This window comes from Heterodontus francisci, chromosome 48 (genome assembly GCF_036365525.1).
Source record: "Heterodontus francisci isolate sHetFra1 chromosome 48, sHetFra1.hap1, whole genome shotgun sequence".
In the NCBI taxonomy this organism is placed as follows: Eukaryota; Metazoa; Chordata; class Chondrichthyes; order Heterodontiformes; family Heterodontidae; genus Heterodontus; species Heterodontus francisci.
The window spans coordinates 5586421-5611944 of NC_090418.1; the positions used below are offsets into that span (position 1 = coordinate 5586421).

A 25524-nucleotide genomic window follows, 5' to 3' on the forward strand; every position below is an offset into this window, starting at 1 on the left:
TGGAAGGCTGTGACAATACAGCGGGGTGGGATGACTTGGATAGCTTTTTCAATGAGCTGTCACAGGCCAGATGGGCTGAATGGCCTCCTTCTGGGATGTATCATTCCATCAACAGCATCGTCTCGTTGTGACAGTTGTGCTCAATGTTGCAGGAAGGCAGTTTGCAAACAACCTCTTCCGCCACACCCCTGGGACAGGTTGAGGTTATCCTGATGCAGAAATAGAAGTGGTCAGGATGATCCCAATGTGGGGCACAATTAGCAGAGCAATGCTGCTTAATAAACCCCAATACTTCCAGTACCACGACCGAAACTTGCCTGAACTGGAAGTCAACAGAATAACAAGACCAGCCTTGCAGTACTGGCGATACCTTAAAGACTAGCTCTGAAGTGTTGGAGGAGCATAGACCCTCTTCATAAATGTTGAGGGCATCACATTGGAATGCTGGCTACACTTGTTACCACAGGCCTGTGTACCGCTGCACTTTCGGTTTAATTACTTGTCTTCACATGTCATGCACCCTGGATTGAGGGCTGCTTTTTTAAAAAGCTGTCAGTCAGCATTTTTTATTTAACGAGTTTTAATAGGTTGCCCTGTGCAGCCACACTACCTAGCAATCCATTCTATTTGTATATAAACGATATGTACACTATCTTCCTTGTGAATTTTGTAAATCTTTCAATCACTGAGTGTTACGATAAAAGTAAAATATTGTGTAATTAACTTACCCACGAGGTAATTTTCTTAGCTGTATCAATGTTGAATTTTATACATTTGGTTCCTGACCAACCTGTTGGACAATGGCTCTGTGAATAAATGAAAGCTATAACTTAAAATCCTCCAGTCCATGTAGCATTTATTCCATCCCCAATACTACTTTATTCATGTTTACTTGTCACAGTCATAGAGCCATTTAGGGCACAGAAGGAGGCCGTTCGGCCCATCGAGTCCATACCGACTCTCTGGACAATCCAGTCAGTTTCACTCCCTTGCTCGATCCCCGTGGCCCTGCAAGTCTATTTCCTACCAGTGAGTACCACTGACGTACAAGTGATTCTCGAGGGTGTGGAGTGCATGAGAGAAGGATCTTGGCTGTATGTGTTTAACAACATCATCAGGGCGGCACAGTGGTTAGCACTGCAGCCTCACAGCTCCAGGGACCCGGGTTCGATTTTAAGTACCTCCTGTGCGGAGTTTGCAAGTTCTCCCTGAGACCGCATGGGTTTTCGCCGGGTGCTCCGGTTTCCTCCCACAGCCAAAGACTTGCAGGTTGATAGGTAAATTGGCCATTGTAAATTACCCCTAGTGTAGGTAGGTGGTAGGGAATATGGGATTACTGCAGGGTTAGTATAAATGGGTGGTTCTTGGTCGGCACAGACTTGGTGGGCCGAAGGGCCTGTTTCAGTGCTGTATCTCTAAATAAAAATAAAATAAAAAACTTTCCCCATTCTGAATTCCGACAGTTCCCCCAATCCCAGCATTACTTTCCACTATACTCGACATCTGCTCTTCAATTAATCCACAGTTCATAGTAAGCTATTTACTGTTTTTGTTAATATCTATAGTTGTACTTAACTAAGGGGTAATTGAATAAAAGAAATGGCAGCCAGTGTAGTGTATTGCTCCTCCTGCAGAATGTTCGAGGTGAGGGAAACCTCCGGTGGCCCTGCCGACTTCACCTGCTGGAAGTGCATCCGTCTCCAGCTCCTATCAGACCGTGTTAGGGAATTGGAGCTGGAGCTGGATGAACTGAGGATCATTCGGGAAGCTGAGGGGTTGATAGATAGAAGCTACACGGAGGTCGTTACTCCACAAATCAAAGGCAGCTGGGTAACAGTAAGAGGTGGGAAGAGGTCAGTGCAGGGATCTCCTGTGGTCGTTCCCCTCAACAACAAGTATACAGTTTTAGATACTGTTGGGGGGGACGGCCTATCGGGGGCAGGCTGCAGTGACCGGGCCTCTGGCACGGGGTCCTGCACTGTGGCTCAGAAGGGAAGGAGGGAGAATGGGAGAGCACTAGTCATCGGGGACTCGATGGTGAGGAGTACGGACAGGCGGTTCTGTGGGCGCAGGCGAGACGCACGGATGGTTTGTTGCCTCCCTGGTGCCAGGGTCCGTGATGTTTGTGATCGCGTCTTCAGGATCCTTAAAGGGGAGGGGGAGCAGCCAGAGGTCGTGGTGCACATTGGCACCAACGACGTAGGAAGGAAGGGTGGCACAGATGTTAGAAGTGAGTTTAGGGAGTTAGGCTGGAAGCTGAAAGCTCGGACGGACAGAGTTGTTATCTCTGGTTTGTTGCCGGCGCCACGTGATAGTGAGGCTAGGAATAGGGAGAGAGCACAGCTGAACACGTGGCTGCAGGAATGGTGTAGGAGGGAGGGCTTCCAGTTCTTGGATAATTGGACTGCATTCTGGGGAAGATGGGACCTGTTCAAACAGGACGGGCTGCATCTGAACCAGAGGGGCACCAATATCCTGGGAGGGAGGTTTGCTAGTACTGTTCGGGAGGGTTTAAACTAGTTTGGGAGGGGGATGGGAACCGGACTTGTAATCCAGGGACCAGTGGGTCCACTCAGAAAGACAAAGAGTGTAGTGAGGTATTGGGGAAGGTAGCACCGTCACAGAGGACAGATGGGCACGGAGAAGGGTTAAAGTGCGTATACTTCAACGCAAGAAGCATCAGGAATAAGGTGAGTGAATTGAAGGCGTGGATGGGCACTTGGGACTACGATGTTGTGGCCATCACTGAAACGTGGATAGGTGAGGGGGAGGAATGGTTCTTGGAGGTACCTGGTTATAGATGTTTTCATAAGATTAGGAATGGTGGTAAAAGAGGTGGGGGGGTGGCATTGTTAGTTAGAAATAGTGTAACAACTGCTGAAAGAATTTTCGAGGAGGATCTGCCGACTGAGGCACTGTGGGTTGAGGTCAGGAACAGGAAAGGAGCAGTCACCTTGATGGGAGTTTTCTATAGGCCCCCCAATAGCAGCAGGGAGGTGGAAGAGCAGATTGGGAAACAGATTTTGGAAAGGAGCAGAAGTCACAGGGTAGTAATTATGGGGGATTTCAACTTCCCAAATATTGATTGGCAACTCTTTAGATCGAATAGTTTGGATGGGGTAGTGTTTGTGCAGTATGTCCAGGAAGCTTTTCTGACTCAGTATGTAGACTGCCCGACCAGAGGGGAGGCAATATTGGATTTGGTACTAGGTAATGAACCAGGGCAAGTGATAGAGCTGTTGGTGGGCGAGCACTTTGGAGATAGTGATCACAATTCTGTAGCATTCACTGTGGTAATGGAGAGGGATAGGTATGTGCAACAGGGCAAGGTTTACAATTGGGGGAAGGGTAGATATGATGCTGTCAGGCAGGAACTGAGGAGCATAAGTTGGGAGCATATGCTGGCAGGGAAGGGCACGGTCGAAATGTGGAACTTTTTCAAGGAGCAGATAGTAGGGGCCATTGATAAGCATGTCCCTGTCAGACAGGGAAGGGATGGTCATGTGAGGGAACCGTGGTTGACAAGAGAGGTTGAGAGTCTTGTTAGGAAGAAGAAGGATGCGTATATAAAGTTGAGGAAAAAGGGCACAGGCATAGCTCTGGAGGGATACAAGATGGCCAGGAAGGATCTGAAGAAAGGGATTAGGAGAGCTAAGAGAGGGCATGAAAAATGCTTGGCGGGTAGGATAAAAGAAAACCCCAAGGCCTTTTACGCGTATGTCAGAAATATGAGGATGACTAGGGGGACCATAGGTCCGGTCAAGGACAATAGCGGGAGACTGTGTGTTGAGCCGGAAGAGATAAGTGAGGTTTTGAATGAGTACTTCTCTTCGGTATTTACGAATGAGAAGGGGTGTATTACTGAAGAGGACGGTGTGAAACAGACTGGTAAGCTCGAGGAAGTGCTCGTTAGGAGGGAAGATGTGTTGGGGTTTTTGAATAACTTGAAGATAGACAAGTCTCCCGGGCCTGACGGGGTATATCCAAGGATGTTATGGGAAGCAAGGGATGAAATTGCAGAGCCGCTGGCAATGATCTTTTCATCTTCTCTGCTGACGGGGGTGGTACCAGGTGATTGGAGGGTGGCAAATGTTGTGCCCCTGTTCAAGAAAGGGAATAGGAACAACCCTGGGAATTACAGGCCAGTTAGTCTTACTTCGGTGGTAGGCAAGTTGATGGAAAAGGTGCTGAGGGATAGGATTTATGAGCATCTGGAAAGACACTGCTTGATTCGGGACAGTCAGCACGGTTTTGTGAGGGGTAGGTCTTGCCTCACAAGCCTGATTGAATTCTTTGAGCAGGTGACCAAGCAAGTGGATGAGGGTAAACCAGTGGATGTGGTGTACATGGATTTTAGTAAGGCATTTGATAAGGTCCCCCATGGTAGACTTATGGAGAAAGTCAGGAGGCATGGGATAGTGGGGAATGTGGCCAGTTGGATTAAGAATTGGCTAACTGATAGAAGGCAGAGAGTGGTCTTAGATGGTAAATACTCAGCCTGGAGCCCAGTTACCAGTGGCGTGCCGCAGGGATCAGTTCTGGGTCCTCTCCTGTTTGTGATTTTTATTAACGACTTGGATGAGGAAGTCGAAGGGTGGGTCAGTAAATTTGCAGATGATACAAAGGTTGGTGGAGTTGTGGATACCGAGGAGGGCTATTGTCGTCTGCAAAGGGACTTGGATAGGTTGCAGTGCTGGGCTGAAAAGTGGCAGATGGAGTTTAACCCTGAAAAGTGTGAGGTCGTCCATTTTGGAAGGACAAACATGAATGCAAAATACTGGGTTAACGGTAGGGTTCTTGGGCATGTGGAGGAGCAGAGAGACCTTGGGGTCTATGTGCATAGATCATTGAAAGTTGCAACTCAAGTGGATAGGGCTGTGAAGAAGGCATATGGGGTGTTAGCGTTCATTAGCAGAGGGATTGAATTTAAGAGCCGTGAGGTGATGATGCAGCTGTACAGGACCTTGGTAAGGCCTCATTTGGAGTACTGTGTGCAGTTCTGGTCGCCTCATTTTAGGAAGGATGTGGAAGCCTTGGAGAGGGTGCAGAGGAGATTTACCAGGATGTTGCCTGGAATGGAGAATAAGTCTTACGAGGAAAGGCTGAACATTCTAGGCCTCTTCTCATTAGAAAGGAGAAGGATGAGGGGTGACATGATAGAGGTTTATAAGATGATCAGGGGAATAGATAGGGTAGACAGTCAGAAACTCTTTCCCCGGGTGGAGCAAAGCGTTACAAGGGGTCATAAATTTAAGGTGAAGGGTGGGAGATATAAGGGGGATGTCAGGGGAAGGTTCTTTACCCAGAGAGTGGTCGAGGCATGGAATGCCTTGCCCGGGGAAGTTGTTGAGTCAGAAACTTTAGGGACTTTCAAAAGGCTTTTGGATAGGTATATGGATAAAGGAGAATGATGGGGTATAGATTAAATTGTCCTTGACAGAGGACAAAGGATCGGCACAACATTGTGGGCCGAAGGGCCTGTTCTGTGCTGTATGTTCTATGTTCTATGTTCTATGTTCTATGTATCCCCCTTACCAGCTTTAGAGTTTCCCAGTCTGACCATCCTGCCCCACACCTCTGTAAGACTCTGAAACAGGGGGTCTCATGTCCCTCTAAGGTCGTGACCCTGTACTGAGTATCAATCACACGAAACAAACTGTGAATACAATTTTCACTTTACGTGGAAAATCTTTATTAACCCACTAAGCAATAGTATATACTTACAACACCAGTTGCTTAAGTCATCCCGGGTGGTCAGATCCGCTGAATGGATTCTTCTGCATGACTTCCTGTGACTGACCAAGTCACACTTCCTGGCTGCACCATCATTGTCCTTGTGGGCTGTGGCTTTAAACACCTTTTTGACCCTAGTCCCTTGATATAGAAGCTAATGTCTCGAATTGGGTCATCCGATTGAGTTTCAGGCTTTATCAATCCCACCCTGGCTATGCAAAACCACCTGCATATAGTCATATTCTACTCTCAGCAGGTGGGGGTGGGGCAATGGGATCTTTTATGCCCATCTGATACGGCAGATGGGGCCTCAGTTTAACATCTCATCCAAAACATGGCGTTTCCTTAGTATTGCACTGGGAGTGTCAGCCGAGATTATGTGCTTCAAGTAACTCTCACTGGAGCCAGAACATGGGTCACAAAATTGGCCCCATGGGATTAAGTCTCTGCCCTGCCTCAAGCCAACAGCTGCTGAAACTCTCATTGATACTTCCATTACCTCTCGACATGACCTTTTCAAATGCTCTTCTGACTGGCTTTTCACTCTCTATGATTTCAACTCATCTGAAACTCTGCTGCTGGTATCCTAACTCTCACCAACTCCTAGTCACATATCCGTCAAGATCTCACTGACTGACATTGGATCCCGGTCCAGCAATGCCTTAAATTTAAAATTCATATCCTTGTTTTCCATTCCCTCCATGGCCTCGCCCCCTCCCTATCTCTCCACTTGCCTGGATGGCTGCAGCTCCAACAACACGCAGGAAGCTCAAAACGATCCAGGACAAAGCAGCCCACTCGATCAGCACTTCATCCACCACCTTAAACATTCACTCCCTCCACCACCGACGCACAGTGACAGCAGTGTGTACCTTCTACAAGACGCACTGCTGCAACTCACAAAGGCTCCTTCGACCGCACCTTCCAAACCCGCGACCTCTGCCAACTAGAAGGACAAGGGCAGCAGATGCATGGGAACACCACCACCTGCAAGCTTCCCTCTAAGTCATACACCATCCTGACTTGGAACTATATCGCCGTTCCTTCACTGTCACTGGGTCAAAATCCTGGAACTCCCTTCCTAACAGCACTTTGGGTGTACCTACCTCACATGGACTGCAGCAGTTTAAGAAGGCAGCTCACCACCACCTTCTCAAGGACAATTAGGAATGGGCAATAATCACTGGCCTTGCCAGCGAAGCTCACACCCCATGAGCGAATAATAAAAATGAAATACTATTAAGGTGGAGGAGCATTACTGTTTCGATCATTTTGAAAACATTTATGACTTAACAAAGATCACATTCTGCTCTGTTAGAGAAATAGACATTTGTAAGATCTAAAGGGCATAGAATTCTTCGGGGTAGATTCATGACTTGTGTGATAGAGTTGGGACGTCCCGTTTCACATCTCTCCCGTGGAATCCTTTTGAAATAACAAACGGGGAGGGATTTTAAAGGCTGCCAATTCCTGATCGCTTGTTTTAAATTATCACACAAAGTCCAGATCTCGCCCCTTCCTGTCTATAATTGTCATTAAAAAGTCCCAATACAAACATGGGAATTGGAATTCATGTACAGTTTCTGTAAAATTGACACACAGTAAAACCACCTTGGTGCAGGTTAAAACGGCTAATCGAATTTATTTGCAATTAAAAGTTTTACCAGAGTAGAAGTACAAGGCAAATACAATGCAGCACAAGTGGAATATATTATTGGAAAGGAAGGACTTAATTTTCTATAGTGCTTTGCAACAGCCTCATGACATCCCAAAGCACTTCACAGTTAATTACATTTTCGACGCTCTTGTGATGCTCAGTGTGAAACATTCCTTTTTTGATGTTAGGTGTCTCATTTGTTAGTGAAGTAATATTTTGAGATGCGGTACGAGTGCAGATTCTATTTTTTTCTCTGATACTCAATTATACAGGAGTTGCCAGCCCTCCAGGATTAGTCCTGGAGTCTCCAGGAAATAAAGCTTGACCACCAGGACACAGTTGCGACCAAATCGCAGGGAAAAGAAAATCTCACAGGCATCATAAAAACATTGTCTTCACTTTTCAATTTTCTTTTGATGATTTTCTTCATTAGCAAAGTAGCAGACTTCGGGGAAAAAGTGGCCTTCTTAACTGACTGGAATCATCCAGTTGATGGAGAACCCGTGCGCTTTCCGATTTGCCGGGAGATGCCGGGTCTCTGTGAGGATGGACGTGGCAGGCGGCCAATTGGAGGCAGGAAGTCATGTGATAAAACCTCCACGAATAGGTCCAATCACAGTTGGCAACAGCAGGCCCATGGTCATTGTAATTTACCGGGCGGAGGGCATGAAATATCTCAGGCTGCAGTGGCAATCGCACTGTGGGAGCTGAGAACATTTCTCGTCCAATCTTTTCTGCAGCCCAGTAGCAGCCCTGGGGGTCACCTCAGACAGTGCAATTATGGGATTCTCTCTGCCCAACGTCCAGACAGATAAGGTGGTCCCACCCTTGCAGGTACGATGTGGCTGCCTCCTAACATCTCTCGTCTCCCCAGCCTGCCTCAACTGATCTCCGATGCTTTGTCCTCTTTCTATCTCTGTAACTTCCTCTGGCCCTACAACCCCTCACGATCGACGATTTTAATCACTCCACCATTGGCGGCTGTGTCTTCAGCTGCCTGGGCCCTAAGCTCTGGAATTCCCTCCCTAAACCTCTCTTCCCCTCCCTCCTTTTTTAAGATGCTCCTTAAAACCGACCTCTTTGACCAACCTTTTGGTCACCTGTCCTATGTGGCTCAGTGTCAAATTTTGTTTGATTACGCTCCTGTGAAGAGCCTTTGGGTGGTTGATTATGTTAAAGGCGCTATATAAATGCAAGTCGGTGTTGCGCCCGTCATTTTAATGACTCACAACCGCAGAACGAAGGGGAAAAAGAGCAGTGACTCCAGACAGCAAAGTACCTTGTCACGTCTGGGGGAGCTGGGTGGCTTGTGGTTTCCGTTCCAAGTAGAGGACAAGTCTTTTTACTCTCCGTTACGTTGCCTGAGCAAGGTTTTTTATGACTGGTCTTAATGAAGCAATCTGTGACTGGGCTGATATTCCCTGGAGTTTAGAAGAATGAGAGGTGATCTCATTGAAGCATATAAAATTCTTAAGGAGCTGACAAGAGTAGACGCTGAGAGGCTGTTTCCCCCAGTTTATTGTTAGGAGATGGAGAACCAAAACCAAGACCACGTGAGCTCCCTCTTTGAAAGGACAGTGCGACACTTGACTGTATATGAAAGAGGGGGTGGAGGAGATTCGGAATATCCTTCAAAAGGGAATTGGGTAAATACTCGACCCGGGAAAAATCTGCAGGGCTATGGGGAAGGAGTGGGGGAACTGGGTGGAGTGGAGCTCATTGCGGATAGGGCGGGTCTTCCAAAGAGCTAGCACAGGCACAATGGGCCGAACAGCCTCCTTCTGTGCTGTTTGAGTCTATGATCCTATATAACTTCAGTCAAGTGCGGAAGAGCAGCTGCCCATCAAACTGCTCCAAAACTCTTTGAAGTTAGAAATGTCTCCTAAACTCTCTGCTCAGTGATAATTATGAACTGTTGACCACTTCATTACTGACTCCCCTACCAGAAGCTGCAGTTCTTCTCTATTTAACCTATCAAATCCCTCCATCATTTTTAAAAGCCTCCATTAAATCACTTCTAAGGCTTCTCTGCTGCGGTCCAGTGCTCCAGTATCTCCAACCTCTCCTTAATATTATAACTCCACCTGACATTATCCTGATGAGTTTATAGCTTGAATGACCTCCTCCGTATTTGTGATTATCCTATCTGGTCACTATTCCTCCTCATTCTCCTCAACCTCTCTGCGGCCTTTGACGTGGTTGACCAAACCATCCTCCTCCCACGCCTCTCTCCATTGTCAAGCTCGGTGGGCCTGTCCTCGGCTGTTTCTACCCTTACCCATGTAATTGTAGCCAGAGAATCTCCAGCAATGGCCTCTCTTCCTGTTCCATCACCTCCAGAGTCTGACAAGGATCTATCATTGTACGTTTCTCTTCCTCATCTGCACAATTACACATGGCAAAATTACATAGAATTTACAGCGCGGAAACAGACCATTCGGCTTCGTGGCAGTGATTATGCTCAACATGAGCCTCCTCTCACCCTACGTCATCTCAACCCCTCAACATAGCCTTCTATTCCTTTCTCCCTCATCTGTTTATCTAGCTTCCCCTTAAATGTATCGATAAATATTCCCTTGTGGTGCAGTGTTTCATATTCTCACCTCAAATGTGTTTATTTGGGTGTGTTTGGAATTGTTAGCTGGTCATGAGTGCAAGAAACCCGTGACTTCATGTGGTGGAATGGTGCACGTGGTGTTCTCTCAGGCACATTTGCAACAACACCTCATCTACCATGTTCCCCATTCCTAACTAATTGATTATTTCCTGAAATGCAGCACTTAAGTTTGTCATGCGTGACTCTCCTTAATAAGTCCACCTACTCACTAATTTTATTGTGAATTCTGTGCCCACCACCCTCACAACTAAGTCAAACATTCTTCCTCTGTCTCCCCAAGAATGTTCCTTATTCACAATGGGCCACCTCCATTGTTTCTGGTGTGTTTTTCCTTATCCTTTGGCTGCCATGTTGGTGTCATTGGCCATCCATGACAGGGTCTGCTTCTTCTGCAAATGGGTCAGAAAATGGGCTTCAGGCATCGCCATCCGCCAGCAAGATTCCAGGACGCTGCTGGTCAGGTTGCTCTTGAGGTTGTAGCCCACAATTTTCGCTTTTCCAGAGCTAAAGGGCCTGAAATTTGCCGCCCTGATCTCCTTGGCCACAACGGGAGTGTCGCCTTCGAGGCAGGTGCTTCTCAGGCGTTGGTTCAGCTCCCTCAATCGGGAGACATCCTGCTGCATCCTCTCGAGCCCGTAGCTGGCGACCCGCAGCCAGAAGGACGCGTTGAAGTGGCAGTAGAGTTTCCAGTCCAGCGAGTGCCACGCCTTGACCTTCTCCGCCATGGCGTGCTCCAGTGGCCTGACAGAAGCGCTGTTCCGGGCGTTGAGTTTGAAGTAGACTACATCCTCAATCTCCCAACAAAGGGCCTCCTTGAGCAGGACCAGTGACTCGTCAAAATAATCAGCGATCAGGATGAGGTCAAAGGCCCTCTCCAGCTCGCGGAGGGTGGCGTTGACGTACTCTTGGGTGTCCTCTGCGTTGTTGTCAAAGCCAAAGTCGAACCACATGATATTCCGAGAGAAGAAGTTGTTTTGATCGGAAAGCTTGTAGTACTTGTCTGGGTGCGACAGAAACTCCTCCAGACTCAGTGCTCTCTTGAAAGCTGCTGACGAGGAGTAAAAATAAGCAAACGAGGACTCCGCCAGTTGGATGGGATTTCTGACGATGGAGAAATAAAAGGACTCATTTGGCATCACCCTCTTCACCTACAGGGTCAGAAATACACTGTTACATTTATTGCAGAACAACAGCACATTGAGAACCTCTCACTGGCCAATTTTGAGACTAGGTCTGCATAGACTCATAGAATCATTATGAGACAGAAGCAGGCTATTCAGCCCATTTAGCCCATGCCAGCTCTATGTAGAGCAATCCAGTCAGTCCCATTCCCCCTGCTCTATCCCTCTCGTCCTGCAAGTTTATTTCCCTCAAGTGCCCATCCAACTTCCTTTTGAAATCATTGATCATCTCTGCTTCCACCTCTCTCATAGACAGTGAGTTCCAGGTCATTACCACTCGCTGTGTAAAAAAGTTCTTCCTCACATTCCCCACTGTATCTCTTGTCCAAAACCTCACATCTGTGTCCCCCTTGCACCATCAGCTAATGGGAACAGCTTTTCTTTGTACACCTTATCTAAACCTGTCATAATCTTGTACACCTCGATCAAATCTCCCCACAATCTCTTTTGCTCCAAGCAGAACAACCCCAGCTTCTCCAACCTAACCTTGTAGCTAAAATCCCCCATCCCTGGAACCATTCTGGTAAAACTCTTCTGCACCCTCTCAAGGACCCTCACATCCTTCCTAAAATGTGGTGACCAGAACTGGACACAATACTCCAGTTGTAGCCTAACAAGAGCTTTATAAAGGTTGAATATAACTTCCCTGCTTTTGTACTCAGTCCCTCTACTATGAAGCCCAAGACCACATATGTCCTGCCAGGTGGGTTGTCCATTATTCTTATATGACCGTGATAGCTGGTCTCCAGGGGGAATGGGACTGACTGGATTGCTCTACATAGAGCTGGCATGGGCTAAATGGGCTGAATGGCCTGCTTCTGTCTCATAATGATTTTGTACAATTCAGAAAAATCCAGGTTGCCACGCAGGTTAGTCATGTGACTAACTGATCTGATCACTTCGGTTGTGGGTAAAATGTTGGAAAAGGTTATAAGAGATAGGATTTATAATCATCTTGAAAAGAATAAGTACATTAGAGATAGTCAGCACGGTTTTGTGAAGGGAAGGTCGTGCCTCACAAACCTTATTGAGTTTTTTGACAAGGTGACCAAACAGGTGGATGAGGGTAAAGCCGTGGATGTGGTCTATATGGATTTCAGTAAGGTGTTTGATAAAGTTCCCCACGGTAGGCTATTGCAGAAAATACAGAAGTATGGGATTGAAGGTGAATTAGTGCTTTGGATCAGAAATTGGCTAGCTGAAAGAAGACAGAGGGTGGTGGTTGATGGTAAATGTTCATCCTGGAGTATAGTTTCTAGTGGTGTACCGCAAGGATCTGTTTTGGGGCCACTGCTGTTTGTCATTTTTATAAATGACCTGGATGAGGGTGTAGAAGGGGGGGTTAGTAAATTTGCGGATGACACGAAGGTCGGTGGAGTTGTGGATAGTGCCGAAGGATGTTGTAGGTTACAGAGGGACATAGATAGGCTGCAGAGCTGGGCTGAGAGATGGCAAATGGAGTTTAATGTGGAAAAGTGTGAGGTGATTCACTTCGGAAGGAGTAACAGGATTGCAGAATACTGGGCTAATGGGAAGATTCTTGGTAGTGTAGATGAGCAGAGAGATCTTGGTGTCCATGTACATAAATCCCTGAAAGTTGCCACCCAGGTTAATAGAGCTGTTAAGAAGGCATATGGTGTGTTAGCTTTTATTAGTAGGGGGATCGAGTTTAGGAGCCACGAGGTCATGCTGCAGCTGTACAGAACTCTGGTGCGGCCGCACCTGGAGTATTGCGTGCAGTTCTGGTCACCGCATTATAGGAAGGATGTGGAAGCTTTGGAAAAGGTGCAGAGGAGATTTACTAGGATGTTGCCTGGTATGGAGGGAAGGTCTTACGAGGAAAGGCTGAGGGACTTGAGGTTGTTTTCGTTAGAGAGAAGGAGGAGAAGAGGTGACTTAATAGAGACATATAAGATAATCAGAGGGTTGGACAGGGTGGATAGTGAGAGCCTTTTTCCTCGGATGGTGATGGCAAACACGAGGGGACATAGCTTTAAGTTGAGGGGTGATAGATATAGGACAGATGTCAGAGGTAGTTTCTTTACACAGAGAGTAGTAGGGGCGTGGAACGCCCTGCCTGCAACAGTAGTAGACTCGCCAACTTTAAGGGCATTTAAGTGGTCATTGGATAGACATATGGATGAAAATGGAATAGTGTAGGTCAGATGGTTTCACAGGTCGGCGCAACATCAAGGGCTGAAGGGCCTGTACTGCGCTGTAATGTTCTATGTTCTATGTTCTATCACGTCTTGGCTCTGTGTGTTATATCATCTTAGCAGTCTCTGGAATGCTCCTGTTACACGCAATATCTGGTGATCAACGTCCATTGTGGGTTGAATGTGTCAGGGAATGGTCCTTTGTCCTTCCAGACACTGTCTGTTAATATGCAAATATCTTTCCAGCCAAGGCATTCTCTTCTTCCCAACACAATTTGAAATTTAATGCCCATGTGGCGAAATTAATATGCCTCATTTTTGGCAGCGGGGGCCGGGGACAGGGGGCGGGGTGGAGCTAGCATGACACTGGCCCTTAAAAATCCTTGACCAGAAAAAAGAACATTTTGGTAAAATAGCCAGTGAGTTAATGCATTCAGCTGCTGAAAAATGTAAGCAAGAAGGTCCAAGCGTTAATGCCAGGGTTGTCCTGGAGCAGCTGGTAGAGGCTAAATCAATGCTGTTAGCCTCCATGTCACTGGGATAATTAGCTTTGGGCTTCCAATTCCCAACTTTGATCCAGAAAACTCCACTGGCATTGGCTGAGAGTGGGAATACTGGCATTTATTACCCATCCCTAATTGCCCATTGAGAAGGTAGTGGCGGGCTGCCTTCTTGAACCACTGAAGCCTGTGTGGAGAAGGTGCTCCCACAATACTGTGAGAGAGGGATTCCAGCAATAATGAAGGAACAGCCAATATATTTCCAAGTCAGGATGATAACTTAATTTGGAATTTAGAGATGGTGGTGTTCCCATTCGCCTACTGCCCTTGTCCTTCTCAATGGTGGTGGTCATGGGTTTGGGAGGTGCTGCCAAAGAAAATTGATGGAAAACATAAGCAGTGTCTTGAAGGACCACCTATGTTTGGAGACTCGCTATCACGGTCATATAAGAATAATGGACAACCCACCTGGCAGGACATATGTGGTCTCTGAGTTTGAACTCAGAGATTGGAGAAAGACTTTTGCTCCTAGACTGAGCAGATCTCTCCTGGCTGGCTCACCACAGTCTCTCCTGTCTGCCTGCTCCCGTCTCTTTCTCACAAGTCTCTGAATCCACTGAAGATGTATGAACATCAAGAGAGAAAATCTCCTACAGCGAACAAGATTTAAGAAGAATACTGGACCCCAACGAAAAGCAAGATCGACCTACAATCAAGGACTCTACAGTGAGCTCGAAGAACCCTAACAATAACTCTCTTCAGAGATTGCCTCAAACTTTCCACTTTATTTTCTTCTGCTCTTTTCTGTCTCTATTTGCATGTCTACATCGCGTATGTATGCTAACATGGGCGCATCGTGTATCTGTAGGTGTTACCCAAATTAGAGTTTAAGTTTAATAAATTCCAATCTTTCTTCTTTAAACCTAAGAAAACCTGTTTGTTTGATTTCTTTGCCTTACAATTGGAGCAGTGACCATGGATTCACCAAGGGGAGGAGCTAAAATACGGTGTGTTTAAAATTAAACTCTGTTACAGTAAGACCAGATGAAGGCTGAAAGGGAACCCTAGACCTCTTTCTCACCTGGTCGTAACAGAAATTTGGGTGCTAGCATCCAGAATTTTACCCACAGACAAATGAGAGAAATTGGAAGTGGGAAGCCAAATTGTTCCAAATCAGAAAAGATCAAAATTTCAATACAGGTTTTCTTGTGGTTGTGTGTGCTTGAATACTAACATGTCTGCAACTGAAGCTAGTAGATCTTCAAACCAGGGTGAAGTAACTTGAGATAAGTTAAAAGCAGTGTCTATGGAGGAGTTGAGGAAAATGGCTGAACAATGTGGGATCACTGTACATGGCAAGGCTAGGAAGTCTGAACTCCTAAGGCGAGTGGCCAACCATTTTTCCCTTGAATCTGAAAAAGTAGAAACGGGATTAGAAGCAGACTCTGACAGGGTATTGCTAGCCAAGTTACAAATGGAACAGAGGAGACTTGAATTTGAGGAAAGGGAAAAAGAGAGAGAGTGAGAGACAGGAGAGGAAGAAAGAAAGAGCCTTCCAGAAGGAATGTGAAGAAAATGAAAGGCAGCAGAGGGAGAGAGAAAGAATATTCTGGAAGGAATGCAAAATCGCATTTCATTCCGCTGGGTGTGGAGGGTGAAGGCTGAAAGGGAACCCTAGACTTCTTTCTCACCTGCAGGCAGATGACCAGGTCTGTCTGTCTGAGACTTTCTTTGGAAAGTTAGGAGACCCAGGGAATGAATTAAATGGATTTTCCCCGGGTGAGGCTCAGTGCACTGACCCAGTATTGCGAAAGTTAGCACAGGCTGCCCAATCTGAAAGTGAAGCAGAGGGAGTCCCTGATTGCTACTACGTAAAGAATGATGTACTGATGAGGAAATGGAGTTCTCATCACAGACCTGAGAGCAAGGAGCGGGCAGTAGTTCACCAGTTAATGGTGCCACAGAGGTACCGGGGAGAAATATTACAAAGGGCCCACCAGACTGCAGTGACTACATGCCAGCGTACAAAAGACCAAAGCCCACATAAGACAGCAGTTTGACTGGCTGAAACTCCACAAAGATGTGGTGGAGTACTGCAGGAGTTGCCACGTGTGCCAGTTTGAGGGAAACCCCAACCTAAAGTGAACCCTGCACCCCTAAGTCCTGTACCAGTGTTAGGAGGACCCTCCAGCAGAGGGCTGGTGAACTGTAAGGGACCCCTGCCAAGATCAAAAGGGGACAGGCAGGCATAAGATTGGCAAAAGGGAAGGGGAAAAAGCGACAAAGAGGGCAGGTTAAAGGAAGTCCGGGAGGAATCCCGGATGAAAACCCCTACTGTCCGGTCAGCCAACCCCGAAAAATTTGAAATGTTAGACCCCACATCCTTCTACAGAAATGCAGACACTAGAAGAACCCCACCAGAGTTGCTAAAAGCATTTACAGGAACCTGCAGAGACAAAGAAAGATCTCTAGGGGGCAGAGAATCCATGCCTCATCTAGTTGAAGTGCCACAGGGGAGTGCAGTAGAGTCTGCACAAATACCTGCAGGCAGGAGTGTCCCAGAGAACAAAGGGGAGATTCACAAAGAATCTTCCTCCACAGTCAGAGAAAAAGAGAACTACGCATCCCCTGAAGTCAAAAGTCTTTTCATGACTCAGCAAAGCACTGAAGGAGACTTCAGGATAGACCTGCCCACTACTGGCTCCACTGAGAAAAAAATTGCAACTCAGGGATAATTAAACCTAACCATCTCAAAGACCCTAGGCAGCCACGGAAATGGGCAAACTGAAGAAAAACTTCTCCAAAAAAACCACATGTTTATTGGGATGCCAAAAAGGGGCAATTTTAATAAGTTTTAGGATTTATGAATGGATGGGAATGAATGTGAGAAATGTATGGTTTTTTCTGTATCATATTTTCTCTCGACCCTTTTAATGAAATGTGCTTTTCTCAAATTACATTTCATTCCGCTGGGTCTGGAGGGTGAAGGCTGAAAGGGAATCCTAGACCTCTTTCTCACTGGTCGTAACAGCCAGTGTAGATAGTAATGATCATAAGGGCATTGGAATAAGGAGGCCATTCAGCCCCCTCAAGCCTGTTGCACCTTCATTTAGATGATGGCTGATCTGTGTGTTAACTCCATCCCCTTAATACCATTACCCATCAGAATTCTTTCAATCTCAGTTCTGAGATCTTCAATTGACCCCCAGCCTCAACAGCTTTTTGGGGGGGGGAGAGTTCCAGATTTCCACTCCCCTTTGTGTGAAGAAGTGCTTCCTGACCTCAACCCTGAACAGCCTGGCTCTAATTTTAACGTTCTGCCCCCTTGTTCTGGACTCCCCCCACCACAGGATATAGTTTCTCTCTCTATCGACCCTATCAAATCCTTTAATCATTTTCAACATCTCAATTAGATCACCATAAATCTGCTACACTCGAGGGAATACAAGCCTAGTCTGTGCAACATGGCCTCGTAATTTAACTCTTTTAACCCTGGAATCATTCTGGTGAATCTGTACGGCAGCCCCCACCCCCCCCCCCCCCCCCCCCCGCCTTTCCCCAACTCCCCCCAAGGCCTGCGGTGCGGGGCCCAGAACTGAATCACACTGTGTACACAAACACACGTTATTAATTATGTACTGATGATATATCGAACATTAAGATCTAATTACTTCTGGTAAGTAGAACCTCATATGATTGCAAATGATGTTAAAATCCACGGTGTGATCCTTAGCAAAGTTCTTGACAAATTCCGCCTTGAATCTGTGAGGGTAGCCCAAATGATTATATGTCGGCAAAGCAAATGTCAGGTTCCTTGCCTCCCCGAATCGATACAGGATATTAAGAATGGTGCTGCTCGCTGTTTTGTGTGTCTACAGGAACACCACGTGCTTCTTGAAGCTGCAGGATGGCTGCAGAGAGATTCCATCTCTGTGTTCAACAGCCAAAGATCGATTCACAGGAAGAATATTATGTGCAACAACAACTTGCATTTATAAAGCCCCTTTATCGTAGTAAAACGCCCCAAGGTGCTTCACAGGAGTGTTGTCAGAGGAAGGGACATTAGGACAGGTGACCGACTACTGAGTCAAAAAGGTAGGTTTGTAGAAGCAGCTTAAAGGAGGAGTCTTCACCCTGCCTCAGCTCATCTACTGCTGAAACCCTCATCTGTGCCTTTATTACCTTTAGTCTTGACTATTCCAACGTTCTCCTGGCCAGACTCCTGTCTTCTATCTTCCAAAATTCCATTGTCCCGTTCACCCATCACCCCTGTGCATGCTGACCTCATAGGCTCCCAGATGACCCTCAGTTTTAACACTCTCATTGCTTTTTTAAATCCCCTCCCTATCTCTGTAACATCCTCTAACCCTACAACATTCCGAGATCTCTGCGGTCCTCCAACTCTGACCTCTTGCAGAGCCCGATTTTAGTTGCTCTACCATTGGTGGCCGTGCCCCTAAGCTCTGGCATTCTCTCCCTAAACCTCTGCCTTGCTTTAGTCAATTAGGTGCTGTATGCGACACTGAATTGCCAAATAATCCTGCAATGTATAAAGGAAGATTTCCGCAAACTTGCTCCTTCCTTTTAAATATGAATTTGATTATTTAAAGCACGCGGGTCATCCTGTTGACAGGTGTCTCATTCATTTCTCATCCATCAGTACAGAAGTTGCCAGGGCCATGGGTATGGAAAACTTGGCATGCTGCCAGTGTACTTCAGGAATTTGGATGAACGCTTCCAACCACAACCTATGGGAAATTTGAAAACAAGTACCAGCCAGGGATTATTGGAAATTTAGTCACAAATGTCAGTCAGTGAGTATTGGAAATTTGGGCACAGGCTGCCAGTGGATAGTCTTGTGGACCAACAAGGCAGATTAATTGGAAAAAGATGGGCGGCACTTGGCTAGATTTCTGATAATTGTCGACAAGAAAGTCGGAACTTAATAATTAATAAGATTACCACTTGAATCAAAAGAACAGGGGCATAAAACAGAGATTATTCCCTATCTACCTCAAGCCGTGTTTACACTGACATTGTTGAGGGCAGTCTCCAGGAGCACACTCCCAGGGGTTATGCTAACAAATCTGTCTCTCTTAGCCTGAAAAGAAGACCATGGGCCCACAACAGATTCATAACTCATGCTTTCTTCAGTACCTTAAGTAGGGGGCCTGATTTTATTTGGGAGACTAATCATGTGAATACAAGGAACCTTGTTTAAAAAATATGTGAGCAGAATCTAATTTTGGGACCCGTGTGGGTCAGAAACACCAGTGTACCATTTACATGATGCACTGCTGCAACTCACCAAGACTCCTTCAACAGCACCTTCCAAACCCGCGACCTCTACAACCTAGAAGGACAAGGGCAGCAGACACATGGGAACACCACCACCTGCAAGTTCCCCTCCAGCGCCACGCACCACCCTGACTTCGAACATCTCTCGCCGTTCCCTCACTGTTGCTGGGTCAAAATCCTGGAACTCCCTCCCTAACAGCACTGTGGGTGTACCTACACCACACGGACTGCAAGGGTTCAAGAAGGCGGCTCACCACCACCTTCTCAAGGGCAATTAGGGATGGGTAATACAGTGTAGATTTAGCAGTATGATACCTGGTCTCCAAATATTAAGCTACAGGGACAGATTAAATAAACTAGGTATAAAAACAAGAAATGCTGGAACCACTCAGCAGGTCTGGCAGCATCTGTGGAAAGAGAAGCAGAGTTAAAGTTTCGGGTCAGTGACCCTTCATCGGAACCCATTAAATAAACTAGCGTTGTATACCCTGGAATTTAGAAGGTAAAGAGGTGATTTGATTGAACCTTTCAAGATGTTAAGAGGAACAAATATGTTGTATAGAGAGAGACTATTCCTGCTGGCTGGGGAGTCTAGGACTAGGGGGCACAGTGTAAAAATTAGAGCCAGATCCTTCAGGAAACGCTTCTACGCAAAAAGGGTGGTAGAAGTTTGGAACTGTCTTCCACAAACAGCAATTTTTGCTGGATTAATTGTAAATTTTAAATCTGTGATTGATAGATTTTTGTGAATCAAAGGTATTAAGGGATATGGGGTAAAGGCGGGTATATGGAGTTTGGTCATAGATCAGCCATGATCTCATTGAATGGCAGAACAGGCCCAAGGGGCCGAATGGCCTCTTCTTGTTCCCGTGTTCCGAATACTGGCCTCGCCAGCGAATCCCACATCCCAAGAATGAATTTTAAAAATGGACCTGTTGGGCCAAATGGCCTGTTTCTGTGTCATAATTCTATGTAACTAAGTGCTTGCCACCACAGATCACAGAGGCCAACAAGAGCAAAGAAACCATCCTTTCCATTTCGACATTTCCTTGGACAGAATGCAATAAAATCAGGTTTACATTCGCTGTTTAAACATACCCTCCACTGCTGAAATAGTACACTCTTCGAATAGTGAAGCTGAAAGTGATTATAACTATGAAGAGAAGTAATGGTTGTAAGCTCCGTCTTGACTCGCAGCAGGGTATTCTCACTTTCCTAGATTAGAAATAGACAAACCAGCGTTAATGTCTCCTGTCTCGGCTGTTACACTCGATGCTATCATGTTTAAAACTGCAACTTTTAGCATGACTGTTTCAGCAGGAAATGAAGGAGTAGACGAGTTTTGACTACTGCTGTCCTGGCCAACATTTGTCCTCCAACACCATTGAGAGGCAGGTCATTGATCTCAATTATTGCGATTGTGATGTGCAAATGTTAAGGGGAGAAGATGAAGGTTAAGGGGAGATTTAATCGAGGTGTTGAAAATCATGAGGGATTTTGACACAGCAGATAGGGAGAAACTGTGTCCACTGGCAGGAGGGTCGGTAACCAGAGGAAAACAGATTGAAGATAATTGGCAAAATAACCAGAGGGGGAGATGAGGAGAATGTTTTTTAAACACAGTGAGTTGTTGTGATCTTGGACGCGCTGCCTGAAAGGGCGGTGGAGGCAAATTCAATAGTAACTTGCGAAAGGGAACTGGATAAATACCTGAAGAGAAAAAATTGCAAGGCTATGGGGGAAAGAGCAGAAATTGTGGGACTGATTGGATAGCTCTTTTAAAAGAGCTGGCACACGTGTAGTGGGCCAAACAGCCTCCTTCTGCAGTGGTTCAAGGATTTTTTGAAATAAGTCATTCTATCCTGTGCAGGATATCATTTATAAAAGATGGTGTTGTACCTGCAGATATCATAGAATGCGACAGTTCCTTATTTCAGCTAACCGCTCCTGTTCATCTCTGCAGCCCCATAAATCACAAGCATATCATCGTCTAACCACTGCTGGACTCACCTTGTCCATCTTACTCCCATTTTGTGATGGGTTCCTGCAGCAAGTAAGCCCTCAGCTCTTCACTTCAATTTCGTAAATTAAGAGGAAAAGCAGCCAACTCCGCAGATATCTTAGAGAGCTACGAGCGCACCGCCTCTGGAGTGTAGCAGCTAACTAACAAAGTTTTCAACAGCAACTAAGGCTGAACCTTCAGGTATTTGTCCTCAGGAAAAGGGACGGAGGCAGTTTTAATGTGACAAACACAAAGAGAGATTCCTTTGAAAGGAGAGAGTAATGACAAATGTTATGTACCTAAAATTCAGGTTCTGAATCGAGAACTCATTAAAACCAACTATTAAGATGCTTGAATCACTGCCAAATCAGAGGACAAAATGATTTTCCCTATTCTAGGGAGTGGTCAGTTACATATGCATGCCACCTGTTTTAACTAGTTTATGACGACTGCATCAAGAGTACAACATGATGGGGATGAAACTGATTTTGCATTAGATCCCTCACCACAAACTCTGTTCCCTTGGTACTGACTCCATCCCTCTGCCTCTGACTGTGGCTGAACTGGACCTAAGTTTGCAACCTTGGCCTCCTATTTGACCCTGAGCTGAGCTTCCAATCCTGTGGAGCACTGTGCTCCCCGCCACCGACCTACCACCCCCCTCTACCTGTTCATTCATTCCTGCTAATTCTGACCTCAATTTTGGCCTGACCCTTGTAAATCATTTTTTGCACTTTCACCAGTGCCTCTGCGTCCTTTTGATAAGATGGAGACCGGTACTGTGCAGAGATCTCAAAGTGCGGTCTGACCGAGGTTCGATACAAGAAGGTGGAATATAAAGAAATGTGGAGTTTGGATGTATGTATTAGCAGGAGGAGGAGGTACAGGATTGGAATGGGGTGAGGCTGTAGAGGGATTTGAAAGTAAGAATGCTTGGAGGTATAAGGTTGGGAATTGTAAATTTAGGGAATTGGGGATTAAGAGTCAATGTAGATCAGCCAGGGAGATGTAATGGGCAGTGGAATATATGTTCAATGGGATACAATCAGTTGAATTTTGACTGAGCTGATGTTTAAGAAGGTGCAGGATGAGAGACCAGTCAGAAGAGCATTAATGGAATAACCGAGTCTGGAGGTGATCCCAAAGAAAGTTGTTCATCGAATCATAGAATCATACAGCATGGAAGGAGGACATTCGGCCCATCATGCCTGTGCTGGCTCGTTGAAAGAGCTACCCAATTAATCCCACTCCCCCTTGCCCTTTCCCCTGCACACCTGCTCCCTCCACGGATTTCTCCAATTCCCCTTTTGAAAGTTACTATTGAATCTGCTTCCACCGCCCTTTCAGGCAGCGCGTTCCAGATCACAACAACTCGCTGTGTTAAAAAAAAAATGTCCTCATTCCACCTCAGGTTCTTATGCCCTGTTGAGCCTGGGGGTCAGCAGGAAATTTCAAAGCTGGGATTGATAGGTTCCTGTTGGGTAAGGGGATTAAAGGAGGTGGAACCAAGGCGGGTAAATGCAGGTAAGATACAGATCAGCCACTTGCATTTCTATAGCGCCTTTCACATCCTCAGGGCGTCACAAAGTGCTTTACAGCCAATGTTGTACTATTTGAAGCGTAGTCACTGTTGTAATGTAGGAAACGCAGCAGCCAATTTGCACACAGCAAGATCCCACAAACAGCAATGTGATAATGACCTGATAATCTCGTTTTGAATGCTGTTGGTTGAGGGATAAATATTGACCCAGGACAGGAGGGAGAACTCCCCTGCTCCTCTTCAAAATAGCGGCCCAGAGATCTTTTATATCTGAGAGGTTTGACATCTCATCCAAAAGACGGCAGCTCTGACAGTGCAGCGCCCTCTCAGTACTGCACTGCGAGTATCGGCCTGGAGTTTTGTGCTCCAGTCTCTGGAGTGGGTCTTGAACCTTCTGATTCATCAGCATGATTGCTACCCACTAAGCCACAGCTGTGATCTCATTGAAAGGCAGAACAGGCAGGTGGGGCTGAATGGCCTCCTCTCCTGTTCCCATGAAATTGGAGTGGAAAGCAGATAGCTCCAGTCGAAGCATTGGAACAGGTTCAAATTCCTCTTCCAATAAAGGCACCTATCAGGGCTTCAGCAGCAGATGAGCTGTACTAGGGACACAGAGAGGCAGTGATACTGAGGTATAAATAAGTAGTCTTTACAGATGGAGATGCGCGTGGGTCAGTAGCTCGGCTCCACGTCGAGCAACTGCAACTTATATTTATATAGAGCCTCTCACATATTAACATGTCTCAAGGAACTTCGCAGGAGCAAAGTTTGACACCAAGTCAGGTAGGTTTAAGTGGTGTCTTAAAGGAAGAAAGGGAGGTTGCACAGACTACGCTTGTCTTCCCCCGTGTACAGAAGATCTGGTCGAGGTGTTTAAGATGATTAAAGGAGTTCGGGTCGATAGAGAGAAACTATTTCCTCTGGTGGGGTGGGGTCCAGAACGAGGGGGCAGAACCTTAAAATTAGAGCCAGGCCATTCAGGGGTGATGTCAGGAAGCACTTCTTCACACAAAGTGGGGAGTGGAAATCGGGAACTCTCTCCCCCTAAAACGCTGGTGTGGTGGGTGTGTATTTCTCTCTATATTCTTTCAAGAGGGCGCTGTGTCTGGGGCAGAGACGGTATCGTATGGAAGATATGAGTCTTTATAGACAACAGTCGTTCCATCTGATCTCATAGACTGGTTTCCAATTCCTGAAAGAGAGAAGGTCAAAGAGGGATGTTCCAGATTCTTTTTTTCCCTTATTAGTCCTGGGGTTTCTGAGCTTTTTGTCTTTTCCCTTTTTCACTCAGCAGGCGGATAAGTACATTGAAGTGAATGAGGTATATTTTGTATCAAAAGGAACATTGAACGCTGCCAACAAACAGTATACATCAGTGAAGAATGATTCTAAGATGAGGTTTAATAATAACGTTTTTTTAAATATCCATTCATGGATGTGACCATCGCTGGCAAGGTCAACATTTACTGCCCATCCCTAATTGCCCCTTGAGACGGTGGTAGTGAGCTGTCTTCTTGAACCGCTGTAGTCCATGTGGTTAGGTACTCCCACAGTGCTGTTAGGGAAGGAGTTCCAGGATTTTGACCCAGCGACAGTGAAGGAACAGCGATATAGTTCCAAGTCAGGATGGTGTGTAGCTTGGAAGGGAACTTGCAGTTGGTGGTGTTCCCATGCGTCTGCTGCTCTTGTCCTTCTAGGTGGTAGAGCTCGTGGGTTTGGAAGCTGCTGTCGAAGGAGCCTTGGTGAGTTGCTGCAGTGCATCTTGCAGATGATACACACTGCTGCCATTGTGCGTCGGTGGTGGAGGAATGCCAATCAGGCGGATTGTGTTGTCCTGGATGATGTCGAGCTGCTTGAGTCATGTTGGAGCTGCACTCATCCAAAAGGGGGCCCCGTGGGATAACGTTTCTTTAAAAAGGGTTCACTGCGGGGAGAGCTCCTCTTCAAAGTCAGACCTTGTGGTGAATCTTCCTCTTTTTTAAGATTCCTGATTTCTGGACTATCCCGAAATTGCCAATATCACTCTTTGGAATATATGGGGGCAAGTTTCCCCGTTGTTAGTTACGTCGTTGTTACACCGATGGAAAAGAAAAGCGCTTCTGCCGGTGGCACAGAGAGATACTTACACAAGGGTTTCCTAGGATCAGCTGCTTGGCATCATAGGAGCAGGGATTGGTGTCATTTCCATTTAAATGGGCGCAAGCTGCAGGAGTGCATGAAACTTTGAGAGCAGCCTTTAAGAAGGTTGTTCAATCCGCAGACTTCAGCACCTGGCCAGGAGGATAATGGACCATTAGCTACGTAAGGAGCAAGAGTTGGTTTTCCTCACCACCTGTTTCATTAACTCTTTTCATTGTACTTTCATAGAATCATAGAAAGTTTAAGGCACAGAAAGAGGCCACTTGGCCCATCGTGTCTGTGCCGGCCGAAAAACGATCCACCTATTCTAATCCCACCTTCCAGCATTTGGTCCATAGCCCTGCACCTTGCGGCACTTGAGGTGCATATCCAGACTCTCTTTAAATGAGTTGAGGGTCTCTGCCTCAACTACCCTTTCAGGCAGTGAGTTCCAGACCATCACCACCCTCTGGGTGAAAAAGTTTTTCCTCATCTCCGCTCTTATTTTTCTACCAATCACTTTAAAATCTATGCCCCCTCCTCACTGACCTCTCTGCTAAGGTGAATAGACCTTTCACCTTCACTCTATCCAGGCCCCTCAAAATTTTGTACATTTCAATCAGATCTCCACTCAGCCTTCTCTGTTCCAAGGAGAACAACCCCAGCCTATCCAATCTTTCCTCATAGCTGCATTTTTGCAGTCCTGGCAACATCCTCATAAA

General features: G+C 46.3%; 1 pseudogene; it reads right to left on the reverse strand.

Annotated features, from left to right (window-relative positions):
• Positions 1-10339: 10339 nt before the first annotated feature.
• On the reverse strand, positions 10340-23219 carry LOC137357337 (galactose-3-O-sulfotransferase 2-like; annotated as a pseudogene).
• Positions 23220-25524: the final 2305 nt, after the last annotated feature.